Source organism: Dermacentor andersoni, chromosome 11 (genome assembly GCF_023375885.2).
Source record: "Dermacentor andersoni chromosome 11, qqDerAnde1_hic_scaffold, whole genome shotgun sequence".
In the NCBI taxonomy this organism is placed as follows: Eukaryota; Metazoa; Arthropoda; class Arachnida; order Ixodida; family Ixodidae; genus Dermacentor; species Dermacentor andersoni.
The window spans coordinates 87981910-87996012 of NC_092824.1; the positions used below are offsets into that span (position 1 = coordinate 87981910).

At 41.9% G+C, this 14103-nt stretch overlaps 1 long non-coding RNA gene across 1 annotated transcript; it reads left to right on the forward strand.

Moving 5' to 3' along the window:
* Nucleotides 1–197: 197 nt before the first annotated feature.
* LOC126517412 (uncharacterized) lies at nucleotides 198–14072 on the forward strand. The gene is made up of 4 exons (XR_011891132.1): nucleotides 198–439; nucleotides 6294–6424; nucleotides 11187–11308; nucleotides 13492–14072. It is a non-coding gene; the product is annotated as an uncharacterized lncRNA (long non-coding RNA).
* Nucleotides 14073–14103: the final 31 nt, after the last annotated feature.

Sequence of the window (14103 nt, forward strand, 5' to 3'; positions counted from 1 at the left end):
TATATATATATATATATATCATAATGCGCGTACAAGCGGTCGTCGTTACATGAACCGACGCTCTTAAATGTATTTATAGTAAACGTTGACATGAACAAGCACAAATGACTGTCGGCAAAATGGGGATTTTAAAGGGTTATTCTAGGGGCATCTCGTCCGTGGGGCCATGACCTAGGCACATGAGGATCACGTGACAAGGGCGGGTGTTTACGTCTTCGCGTCTCGCTGAGCGTGATGTCGGCATATTTCTTTATTCTATGGGCATATGTCAGTGTGTTTCATTGCCGTGCGCCGTGTTGGTAGTGCGGTGTGCCTGTGCATGCCTTGATTCCCAGCTGCCGTTCGTGTGCCTTCACTGTTGTCACGCCTGTTTTCCTGACCAGCCAAGCAAGCCGCCAAGCATATTTTTCGCCGTTCAAAAAGCCGAAGGAAACCGAAGGTGATTGCAAAATGCTGCCTGCCAGGCACTTTCGGATGCCGTTATGTCTGTGACCTGTTGCAATATCCTCTGAAGTAGGTGACATTCGATAACCGCTCGCGTAGCCTTACCATAAATTAACAGAACAGCCAAACTTCGTTTCCATCAACTGCTTCTCGTGTCTTTCATTACCGTACGTGCAGGTTCAAAAACGTGTATAAATCACATGTGATTTTATTTTCCGTTGCCTTAATTGTCCGCAAAATGCCGTGCTTACAACATCATAGCTCTCTTGTTTCTCGCTGCTGTTGAGGCGCTGTACGATCAGTCGCGGTGGGTGCGCGCTTGTCTATTCTATATATTATATCGATGACAATTATACGAATACTTGAGGCGCGTTCGCCACGGCGACACCGTGCTGCCACGGTATCGACAACGCACGTGCGGCTCGCGGCGCGCACGGTGGTTTAGACGCGCACTGCGTTTGGCTGTAAAAACGATCAAGCCAAGTATGCTCTGAAGCGGACACATCCTCGATCGGACGATCAGTTTTGGCGATACTATTTGTCACTTTCGCGTGACTTAGTACACGACGAGTTGGATGTTTGGAGCGGTCTTGCCCAACTAGCCAATCGGCCCAACTGGTTTTTCAGCTAACGAACCGGCGCGCACTGAAAGCGATACCCACTGCACCGTCGAAGCTGCTCAGCGGTGCGTAGGCATAGCCGGCAGTTGCGGAATTTTTAATGCAATAGGGTTAAAATTCCTCATCGTGCGCCCTTCGTGAAGGGCCCCGTGTCGCGGAAAGACCGGCGTCGGCGGAGTTGTCCGCGAGTTAAGATTTCCGTATATATTTAGGTAAATGTATATGCCACGCCTTGCTATATGGCATGCAGTATATGCGGGTTGTATTGCCCCACCATTCTATCACCAAAGTTGTCCATATACCTTGTCTTACATTCTTGTCAAAGTTATTCCTCGGAATTTTGACAATGACAACCCACAAACAAATGTCATGTAACAAAACCCCAACAGTGCATGCCCTCTATGTTAAATCTTCGCAGACTTAAATAGTAAAAGTGCAAAACAATAACAGAAACAGTTACATAAGCTTCAGTTGCCAGGAATCGTGAGAAGTAGTGGGGGATCTTTGAATGCTATGGCGTTCCACTCTTTAAAGGCGAAGCTTAAGCATCCTCCAATTTTTTGGTCTGTGGGTAACATATGCTTGGGCTGGCAACTACTGAAAATGCCTACTACGATGTTGGTGTGTGTGCTTACTGAATGAAATGGCGTAAGCTTGCGCACTGGCAAAAGTCAATAAATAAAGCTCCAAATTCATTTTTCACAACACAGCCTAGAGCGACAGTGTAGCAGAGTCAAGGCAGCAGTATCTGCACCCAACCGATCAACATGAAATAGACCTGCAGCCTCGGCAATCATGACAGTTCAAGTTAACTTTATTTTAATACAGAACAACAGTGAGCAATAGTATGTAAACGAATTTACAACCATGTTGCGCTATAAAAAAAACTAAATCGATTTTGCCATCGCAATTTGTTTTTCTTTCTTTCTTTACTTTCTTTTTTTTTCACACTGTCTGATTATTTGGACATATTTGTGGCATGTCTGTGCCAGGGAAATCATTACCTGTAACCGTGTGCATGGTCGGTTGAGCCAGTAGTTGAGTTACTTTGCACAGAAGTTGGAGTGCAGTTCGAGGCACCAGTGAGTAGTTTGTCTCCTGTAATGTGGGCCTTACACAAGTAGATACGATAAATTTCTTTTTTTTTTCAGCAAAGACGTCTGCTTTAAAAGCACCCGTTAATTCTATGTGGAGTAAAAATCTATCAACTTCACCGATAAGCTCGTAGCGCATGCATTGTCAAAACAGCACATAGAAAATAAAAAGTGAAGTATTTCTCAGATGTATTTCTCCAACTATTCAGGGGCTTAACTCTCTTTACCGCACCTGTAGGAATAGATCAATTTGATCAGCACTTTTTCTATGCATTGGAATTTTTCTACTAATGGCATCATGCATTGTCTGAAATGATAACTGAACTTTTAACTATTTGTCATATTCATAAATATTTTGGGCAGGTTGGGAAGTCTGGAAAAATAAAGCTTTGACTGGAGGTACCGTCAAAACTGGCCTCTAGGGCTCCTAGCACTTCTTCAATAAAAAGAACTAAAATTTGCGCTTTGGTTGACTCAGCAAGATCGTTTTTAAATGACAGCAGCAGTTATGCCACAGAAGCCTTTCTCGGGCTGTCACTCTTCCAGTAAGACATATGAGCCGTTTTAATGATGCTTCAAACAATGGTAGATATCCATAACTGTGTCTTATTTTGATAATTGGATTCGACTAATACGATCTGCAATTTTCTTTTCCTTACTGTGGGTTGCTTTTATCCATCAGCGCTTCGACAGTGCATGTACAAATAGCAATCCTTCTCGTTGTATGATGTTTCACTTGCATAAGAGCACGCAGTAGATTTCAAACCGAACTTTGACCAAAGCTTGACTAGCTGTCTAATCTCTTGCATTTTCAACGCTGCCTTGCAAGTGCCTTTACAAATGTACAATATTGTGCAACACTGCGCGTTACTGTACAGCTCATTACAGGAACTGAGAAACGCACGTGGAGGCTCCAGCAGCAGTCAAAAGCACGCTATACTCCATTCCATCAATAGCAGTCAACGTTGATGAGGCTAGAGAGACTTCTTTCAGTGGCTTCATTCGCATTTAGATATAGTTCGATGTTTTTTTTTACCACAATTGTGCACAACTGTTTTTTATATAGGCTCACTATTGAATGAAACAAGTTTCAATCCTTACAAACACACTGTGGTATATGGTGGCTAGTGCATTGTTTTAGATCATTTTTGTTTTTGTTGTTCTTTTCAGATTTTTTATTTGCAACTTGTTGCGAGGAGCCTCGCATACATACATGCTTGCGCGAGTGAACGCTGTTGGTGCACTGTGAAGCATAGACAGAACGTGCAGAGTGATAACTTTCCACAGCGTTGACTGCTATGTATGGAACGGAGTATAGACCACCTTTTTTTGCACAGAAAAGCTGACTGAATACAATTATCAAGCATGAGGAAGCTTCTGCATGCTCCCTGACCTGACAGCCATTGTTTCGCGAGCCTAAAGAATGTAGTAAAACAGGAACCAGGTGCCTGCTGCAGTGAGTAAAAACAAATGCTCCCGGTGCAATAGAAACTTACTCATTTTTATATTTGCGAAGCTACTGCATTCCTGCATGGCATGGGCATCACTATGGGTAGTATTGGTGCCAACAAAAATTCGGAACAATTTTTTGCATTATCTGACTTGCAGAATTAGGAAACTAGAAACCGGAATGCATATTTTGTATATTTCACTTTCTTTTGCTCTCATTACTTAATATAAAAATAGCAAATTATTACTTTCCTTCGTATTCCTTGAGGCGCTTCTTTGAAATTACAACATAAGGATTCTCAAACTGTCTGAGCAATTGTTACTGCTTCACATCCGTTCTCTCATCCCCCCGTCAGCAGCGAGACTGACTGGACAGCCTGGCTCAGTTCCGGGGACGTCGACCGACAACTTGAACTGGTGAACTGGGCGGAAAAGGCCAAGCAGGCCCAGGGCCTTACTTGAGCCCTAACCCTCAGCCACGTCCCTCTTTACCCTTCCCCCTTTTAATAAAGTTTATCACCACCACCACCACCACCATTCAAAGCATCAGTGAACAGGCTATAATGTGTATTGCAGTATATGTTGAAACTACTTCGTCTTGAAATGCAACATTAAAACATAAAAGCGCCAATAAAGTGAGCACATTCAGCAGTAACGAATAAGTTAAGTTCCTCAGTGACCTACGCTAGTAACACCATGCAGATCTCTGAGAATCATTGTGACATCAGCAACACACATTAATTGGTCACTGTTCAGCAATGTGTGCGAAAGTCCTCAGGCAAGTATGCTACGGCTACACTTCCAGTACCATTGAGCCCAATTGGGTTTTTCAATGTTATCGATTGGTTCCAATTGGACATCATTTGGATGTCCAGTTGGTTCCAAGTGGAGATCACTGCAAGTCCAATTTGTATTAAGATAGTTCTAATTGGACATCATTGGGGCTTAATATGGTAATTGTTACCAGTTGGACACAATGTGAAGTCACTGGATGAGTCATCACATGAAGCAACAAAATAGTTTATAATAACAATAGCATAATTATGATGCAAGTCTTCAAACAAAACCTCTCTTCATTTTGGTGTGATTAATGGAGAGAGCATTTAGCTTTTTGTGGAGCTAAAAATCTGCCTTGAAGCTTTACCAATTTCTCTTGAACCACTGGCACCACTTGGTCAACCAAATATTGCTTAGATATATAGTACTAGATAGATATACTTCATAGTGAAGTGATAAATGGTGAGTATGTCATTGGAGAGAATTGCCTAAGTGTACGTGTTCACACATTTGTGCCAATGAGACCCAATGCGTCCAATTGAGAGGCCATTGCAGTCCATTTCAATCTGATTGGCTCCCATTCTGCTTAAAAAACCAACTGGCCCAATTGGAAATCCCTGTGGTTGGTTTTTACTGGACTATGGGACCCTATTTCTCACCCACAGCTTTAACACACTCTCAAAGGAAGACGGACCTCAGGCTGTATTATTCCTTCGCTTTGTTGATTTTTCTTTACAAGTTGTGGCTGTTTAGTTCCAAAAAAATACATGCGTATATGTAAAAAGACCAAAATAAAAGGGAGAGTGAAATGTCAGACACAACAATTTAGCCAACGTTTTATTACCCCACGACCAAAAAAAGATGTCCTTTTAGTTTCGGAAACTAACCCTAATTCATGATAGGGACTGTGAGTGAACTGATTAAGTAAACAAATTTTGTACCCAACCATACTCATTTGTTGCAGGACAAGCATGTGCAATGCTGTTTTTGTCTTCCTTTAGAAGCGAATATTTTGTTCCTGAAATCGATTCGACAAATGACCATACCGGACACGGCATGAACAAGCGATCAGTGGTTTTCTTTCACTGGTTTTCAGACACTCTAGATGCTGCTGCCACCATTGTGCTGTCTTAATATTGACAACACATGTGCAGAATTAGAAGGCACCCATAGACACGCAGTGCATTTGGTTACAAAGAAAACGAAGCCATGTGAAAGCCTTCCACTTAATACTTCCTGCAAAAAGATGTGGCAACTTAATTATCATAAAATTTTCATATTGTGTCACAGTAAGTGTGCAACAATCAAACATCGCATTTGCTTGCTTGAAATGCACTGTGCCTTGAGTTATTCGCTCATCTAGTGATAGCGTCACTACAACATACGATGATGTCCAGTTTCCTACTGCTCACAAGCTAATGTCACTGCTGTACAAGCTATTGTCAGTGGGCTAACAGTGGCCACCTAATTTATAGACATTTTACCTTGAAATTTGGGGACATTGTATTTCTGCTGAACTTGTCATACGGGGATGACATAAGATTGTTAGGGCTTCCTTATAAACCTGCTTACCAGTTATTGCACATATTGCATTCATTTCCATTAACCAGTTACCATGTGAAATGTGTATCTGATGCTTTTTGAACATTGGTTTATCTTTTTTATACTGTTTGATAATTGTGCCATTATCATTCCTAAAAAATACCATGCTTTGGTGTATCCATGTTATACAGTGACTGCATAAAACACATTTTAGTGATTATACAGTAAGGCAATAAGCATGCAATGCTGTGTGATTGTACAAAGTGATGCTACCCGATGTCAATACACTTCTTTGAGTGTTGCTGGCTATGCTGATTTATAAATATTATCACCGAACCCCAAATAATTGGTTTCTTGGGGTATGCAGGCCTGCCTGAAGCAGCTGCTGTCGCTTCAAGCTCAGCATGAATACTTTCGTCAAGTCTTTAGTGGTGTGTGCCTGCTTCAGTTTTCTCCTCAGTCTGGCACATGCTTTTGATGACGAATTTGAAAAAAAATGTAAGTTATTTTTAATGTCATTATAAGCACTGCCATGCCGACTTTGATGCAAAATGAGCATGCTTCTGTGTTGAGCTTTCTTGGTGGTTTTTCAAGGGAAGTGCAGAAGGGTGTAGGATCGGGCTTGTTGTTTTTATATACAATGCAACAAAAATGGAGAGGACAAAAGAGTAAACGAAAAGTTAAAGCTCTAACTAATTCAGTGCTGTGTTCACTCTTCTGCCCCCATTGTTGGGCTGCCTATCAAAACATTAGGTCAAGGAAAGTGATTGTTCACTTCTTTGATGCTTTGCTATGGACAGGCTGCAGAGCATGACATTGCAAATATGTGGCCATCACATTCTGTGTAAACAGAAACATTTTTGACAAACCTTCATGGCATATGGGTTACCTCAGTAGGCAGGAATTTTAGATGTGGCCAAGTCTTCAAAAGTTACATTACTAAGACTTCTGCTTGAAGCAGTGAACAGCAAAAAGTAAAAGTGTCAAAAGTGTAATTTTTTTACCTCAGCTGTGTCTGTCTCTTTACAAACGTGCAACTTATCTTTATGGGGTGTTTAATAAAACTTTAACTATGCTTTAAAAAGAAAAAGTGGAAATTCATGTGTGGGTGAAACCTGCAACACATTTTCAACAGTTGTCCTGAGCGACTTGGAATACTTAGTTCAGGTGCACTTACCTAGGTAATTAGCTGCAATGATTTATGGGGCAATTTATAGGCATTTTTTAGTCATAGTTGTACTTGAGAAAGTTGCAGGACACATTCTGGAACACTTGGCCCAATTTATTCCTTGAATCCATATTTTATGTTTTTTTCTTGCAAATTTAAAGAAAGCCCACGAAATGCAAGGATTGCAATGCTGTCATATATGTGTTTTCAGTGAACAGTGTGTTCGTACTGTGCTGCACCAATTTAAGTGGATGGGAGAGCTTCAGTCAGCTTTTGTTGACAGTCTGTCAGTTATCTCTTGCAGTCGTTGCGGTCTTTTATTTTTATGACAGAGTTGCTGATGTAGCTGCCTGGCTCAGATTTGACTTGGTCTGGTCACTCCTTCGCAACAGGCATGCTGGCTTTTTTCTTTGAAAGCGCACTTGAGAATGCTGGAACCCAAGTGTGCATTCACATAGTCATAATCTTTATCTTATGTTTCTTAGGGCTTTATTCAGGTCGTGCAGCAAGAAACTTAATGTTCTTATGTTTTTAGGGCTTTATTCAGGTCATGCAGCAAGAAACTTAGTGTAATATTCTTAGCTCCATAGAAACAGCCACACAGTGTTCATAAAATGCTCTGTAGAACTTATTGAAATCGAGGTTCTGCTTTAAACGTAATAGTAAATATGAATTTTCATGTGTTCTTTGAACTAAACAGCTAACTCAGCCCACAAATAGTTTCAAAAATATTTGAAGTACCATCGTGACTGTGAACAAATATTGTCTACGAACAATGTGCTACGTTAAAGAAATGTTTCAATCAAGCTGCATGGAATATGTTGTATGTTTCTAGTTTGGTGGAACGTATCACATTGCTGTTCTTAAGCTCTTAGCAGTGGAGCCAATGTCTGCAACTCTGAGCACTTTTTGCATTTCCTTAATTTTTTGTCTGTCCCTACATTGTACCTCTGCCCATGAGCACTATACGTGCATACATATATGTATATATATATATATACATATATATTCCGATTACTCCAACTTTCCGTTCAAGCTAGGACCGGATCTCGTTTTATTGTAAAAGGCAACAAAAAGCAGCTGTTGCCCAGATGAAACAAATCGCTTTGTCAAAAGGTTGGGTTAAGGTGAGGCAAATTTCAGCCATAGCTGACCCCCTTGTACTAAAACAGTGTGTGCGTGCGTGTGTGTGTGTGTGTGTGTGTGTGTGTGTGTGTGTGTGTGTGTGTGTGTGTGTGTGTGTGTGTGTGTGTGTGTGTGTGTGTGTGTGTGTGTGTGTGTGAGAGAGAGAGAGAGACGATCCGCACAAGCATGGTATGGTGCAATAATGGAGAAAGAGGTAGACGAAAAATAAAGGCAGTGTTAGAGCAACCATGTTTGTCTCTGCCCACAACCTCCTGCTCGCGTCACGCAAGTCGAGAGGATAAAGATCTGACAGCTACCTTATCGGCTTCACATCATCATGCAAGTACTCAACACCACAGTGTGAACCCGGAGCGCACAGCTCCACCGCTGACACCGACCAACATTATGAATGCATCATAACAAGCCTTGGACATACCCAAGTACACTGGATCAGCGGATGATGGGCCCAATGAAGACTGGTTTCGCCTCTTCGAGCTCAGCGCATCCGCTGCATCATGGTTGGAACAGGACATGGTTGCCCACTTCAGTCACTACGTCACCAGTGAGGCATTTTGCTTCTACCTAACGCACATATTTGATAATACTGAATCGTGGGAGAAGATCAAGGAAGAGGTGATCAGTCGATTTAAGGTATATGCTGCAGACTTCTTCATTATCTAACAGCTGGAAACATTACAACTGGTTCGCCGCAGTCTCCCACAGTCTCCACCGTAGCGCTCATCATCAGTTCCGACCAAAGTCACATATGACTAGTTCGTCGACAACTTTCCCATGTAGTGTTCCCCCTGAGAAGAGGCGTGCAATACGCATGCCTTGCATAATGATGACAACCGCAGAACCGTCTTTACCATCTACGCTCTCGACATTTGACGTGCTCACACCATTGTCTTGTACGCCCAGACCCGCCACCATATTTCTCGTTACGTGACACTTCAACGGCTGTCAAACACCTTATCTCAAGCGCAGCTGTCACTAATTCTGATATAACGAAGCCAAGTTGGTTAGTGTGAGGACGAAATCAAAATACAAGTACCAGCATCAACGCACATACTTTCCAAGGCGAAGACAATTTGGAGCCATACACATCTAGAGATCTAGAGATCTAGCTGCTTCGTGACTCTCAAGCCTGCTGAGTACTACACCTCAACAAGACGCTGCCAGTGCAGAAGCGTCACACACGCAAAGCAGCATCACGCATTGTAGAATTACCGAAGCGCACATTCGTCATGTTGTTGCGGCAGCCTCAGGAAAGCCTTCCGAGAAGGCTGCCACACTGCACTCGCCACCAGACAAATCTCGCAAAAAGGAGCAGTGTACGCACCAGTCATTCATCTCTACATCAATTAGTTCCAGCAATCAAAGGCATATTCCGATAGGTACGCTACTTCAACAACTGTTGCAATAACACTACAAAGATCAACATCCGCAACTTCAGGAACTACTTCAGCGACCCCGAAGACAACTTTGACATGGACGACGACAACGAGCGTCGCCAAAAGCAAAGATGCAACAAGGAAAACGTCTGTGCAAGGCAACTAAACCCAAGGCAAATGCAACGAATACGACGTTTTGCAAGAAAGAAATGTTGTCGTACACACCTTCAGCACCACATATCAGGACTGCTCCCATGCCAAGGATTCCTGCGACAACGCAGTGCACAAGGACGAAAAATACAGACATTTTCCAGGCGTACCGCAACAACAGAATTGTCGCCTCAGTGACCCAGACCACCGAAGGTTCGAGCAGAAGACAATATGTGTCTCCAAGTCGCAACGACACCCGAGTTCCCACGGCTCCCATGCGTCCGAACCTTCCTTTATCTGGGCATGCATATGTTGTCCGGAGTACAACAGCCAGCCTCAGCCACCTGAGCTCGGCTGACGTCACCGGACTGCCACACTAACATTGTTCATATGTGAGGACATTATGACGGTATCATCCGCCCTTGTACCTATGACTCTCAGCGGGAGGGGGAAGCGTGTGATGATCTGCACAAGGAAGGTATGGTGCAATAGTGGAGAAGGAGGTAGACAAAGAATAAAAGGCAATGTTCGGGCGACCATGTTTGTCTCCACCCGCAACCTCCTGCTCGTGTCACATGTGTGCGTGTGTCTGTGCATGTGTGTGTGTGGATGATTCCTATTCATGAGCTTTCACATTTGTCATATTATACTGTGTCGTTAAGCAGTGTGGAATAGTATTAGTAGTAGTATGTACTTTCTAAGCAGAGCTTCTGAATTGTGCAGTTACACAGCCCTCGCTTCTTGAGGAGGATGAAAGATTTCGTAATGGCATCTATTCAATGTCTCGGTTAAGTTTCACAAAGTCTTGAACCTGAGTGGTATTTTTTAATGCCGATAGTCAATTGTTATCATTATATTCAGAGGACTATGTTGCATAGCAACAATTAAAAAAAATTATAGGTACTGCATGAATCTTCTCATTGTATGTTTTTTTTTTTCTTAATTTACTGAACATGATATATGAAATACTACTCTTTAGAGAAAAGGAATGATAAACTTAATTGTATACAGAGCATGATCATTGCGGGCCACCAAGTTCGTATGCATTCACAGGGGCTCTCAGCAATAAATGCAACATGCCGAGACAGCCATTAGCATTTGCCTGAAGCATCATAGTGAAAAATAACTTCTATATATTATGTACATACTAATGCAAGTGCTTAACTGGGTGTATATTACAACTTCATCATGGTCAGCGAGCTTTCTTTATTTGGTGATTAGTCATGTCTGATCATTCCATCATCCTTGGTATATTATTTTACTGCAAGTGATGTATGTAACTTTGCTGCTTTGTTTTGTTCTGGTTAGAGAAACGGTACTAATAGAGAAACCCGATTCGAACGCTTTCTTTTTTTTTTTTCTGCTGTCATCAAATGTTGTAAGTCTGTACGATCTGTGTAAAATAAACTCAATATTTGCACAGGGAAAAAACACAGGACTGCATTGCCTCCTGCAACAATCTTCATAATCTTTGTCGCGGTGACAGTTGCAGCAGGTTGTATCAGCATATTCTGTGCCTGCCTTCGACGACAACACAGCCTGTATGTAAGTATAGCGCAACAGTGCATGCTTTGAAAGCAGTGCATTCTTTTCTTGGTGAAACCACAGTATTAGTTACAATTGTACAAAGCCAACAGTAAATGAAGCACCAAGGAAAGCATGGGCAACATTGTTTTTTTAATTGAAATGTTGAAACATTATCCCCTTTGGTGCTAATTAATTCTGTCCTTTGAAAATTTAGCTTCACCACATTTATTGTAACTTCAGAGTCAAGAAAAGTGCACAACTGTAGTGCAGATCATGTATTTTCAGTTCTTCAGTGAAATTTGTCAAGTTTACAGTAAGTGAGCTCCATGCGAGAACTCTGTGCAGGAACATCAGAGATGAGAACAATTAACTTGGGAACCACCTATAGAGCCACTTGAAAAACATGCCTAATGTAAAACATTGCAAAATATAACATAAGAAGTGAATCCTTCTTAGACTGTCAGTGCAAAACGATGTAACAAGTGCATTTAGGCATTATGCTTTAGATCATATTAATTGTATTATCAAGCATTTGTTGTTTTCTTTTTATGTATTGCCTTACACTGGTTCACACTTCATGTTTATTCACATTTTTCTTTATCAGTAGAAATTGTTTTCTTATGTACTGTTTGCTTTGTACACTCAATTTGTTGCCTGTTCTGGTATATTTTAGTTTAAAACCTAGCCTATGTCTATGTATTTAACCAGTCTTGCTTATATTCATGTGTTGTAATCAGAAGAATGTGCAAGAAAGAAAGAAAGAAAGAAACCTGCTACATGATTAGATACTTGAAACTAAGAGTAAACACCCAGCCATCAACATCACAAGTCGATTGTTTTACTAAAAACACTTTGCTCATATTGCTCAAACTTGCAGCACAGGTCCCATCAGAAGTGTTTCAAGGTTTACGCTACACATTTTATATCGAATTATTTTCATTAATGTTCTGCTTTTGATACACTGTCTTGGTGTACACAATTGTGCGCATGGCACTGTAAGGGTATTACTGAAAAGGGAATGTGGACGAAAAGACAACTTCCCACTAGTGGGAGATGAGCCCACGTTTTCTGCATTGCAAGTTTGATGATGTGCCGGCCGGGGCTAGGCTTACTACATGAACAATAATGCACAAGGAAGTGGAGAGGGGGATGGTTGCATCTGTAGCTCAATTGGTAGAGCATCACAAACGTAATGCGAAAGATGTGGGTTTGACCTCTTAGTCTCCTTAGAAGCAGTTGGTTTATTGCAATTATTTGACTGGGCTCGTTAATTGAGCAAATCGGTAAATAATCTTTTTGGAATGCAGCATTGAGTGATGCCAGAGCAGAAAATATCAAGGCAATAAATGAACACAGTGCTGACTCATGACTGCATATATTTGCTGAAGGAGCACTGAATAAAGGGCCTGAAAACATTGCATGGCACAATCGCAGTAATAAACCAAACAAGTTTTGAAATATCTGTTCCCTAACTTGTGAAAAAATCCATCAGCATTCCATTTAACGCTTCACCATGAAGCTTTTATTGAGCTCTGTGGACAAATACGCACATTTTTCTGATTTCAGGGGTGAATGACTGAAGTTATTCCGAAAATAAATTTGTGAAATATTGTTAATTGAAAAGCCAATTCATAATTCTTGAATGATTGATGTCTGCCACTGTCTTGAATTCTTGTCAGCAAGAATTGGTGATTGATGGTAGGCCATCAGATGCATGACCATGCACTTTTTGCACAAATAATTATTTTAAAAGTTATTTATCTTCTTTTAATTAACAGAGAAAGCTATTACTATACCACCTCCATATGGTATATGCCATAGTAAGTTATTCATGCTTTCTCAAAACAAAGGCCTTTTCTGTATATTTTACTGCACAGCCAATGCAACACTGAACTTTTTTAAAATGTGCCCAGTTCATCCTGCTCTCTTTTAATAGTTCTGAGCACTTTACGTTACTTTCACGAAAGCATCTTCTGCAATGAACTTAGGGAGGTTTGATCCTTGCCACGACGTTGCCACTTTTTTTTTTTTTTTTGGCATTTATGCCTCTAGTGGCTTTGTTTCCTTTGATTAAGCCTGTACCGATTTGGGCATGTCAAGATCCTGCTGCCAAATTGACACTAGCCAACTGCAGTTATAACAGTATGACCTGTTCCATGACCCAAATTGCTGATGAGCCTGCTTTCTCGTCATTGGTGCAGAATGCCAGTCCCCGCATTCCGCCTCCGCTGGCGCCGGCTGCTCCTGTGGTGACATCGGGGGCAAGGATGCACTCTTCCCTTGAAGCATATCCCCTAGTTTCTGGAGGAGCACCATCACCTCCAGCCACGTCATATCCCCAACAGACTTACCACCCCCAGCCGACTGCACCATTCCCGCAGGAAGGCCCCTGCATGGGTGACTATGCAGCACCACTGGTACAACCGTCTGCTGCACCTTTGCCATCGCCATATGCACCATTTGATCCACCACCACCTTATATCGATCCCCCTGCAGTGAATTTCACGAAATCGTAGATAAGCTAGCACAGCCGTGAATGGTGATCGCACATGTGTTGACTCGCTGCGGTGGCTGAGTGGCTGTGGCATTCTCTTGCCGAGCACGAGGTCGTGGGTTCGAGCCCTGGCCACATTCTAATGAGGGCGGAGTGAAAAAGCAGTTGTGTACTTAGACTTTTGTACATACAGGAGAACCCCAGGTGGTGAAAATCACTTCAAAGGTTGCTTCTGGTGTTTCAGAGCTTGTTACCGCATAAACATGGGAAAAATTGTGCCAAACACCACTCTGTTGCATGACCTGTTGCATTTCCTCCA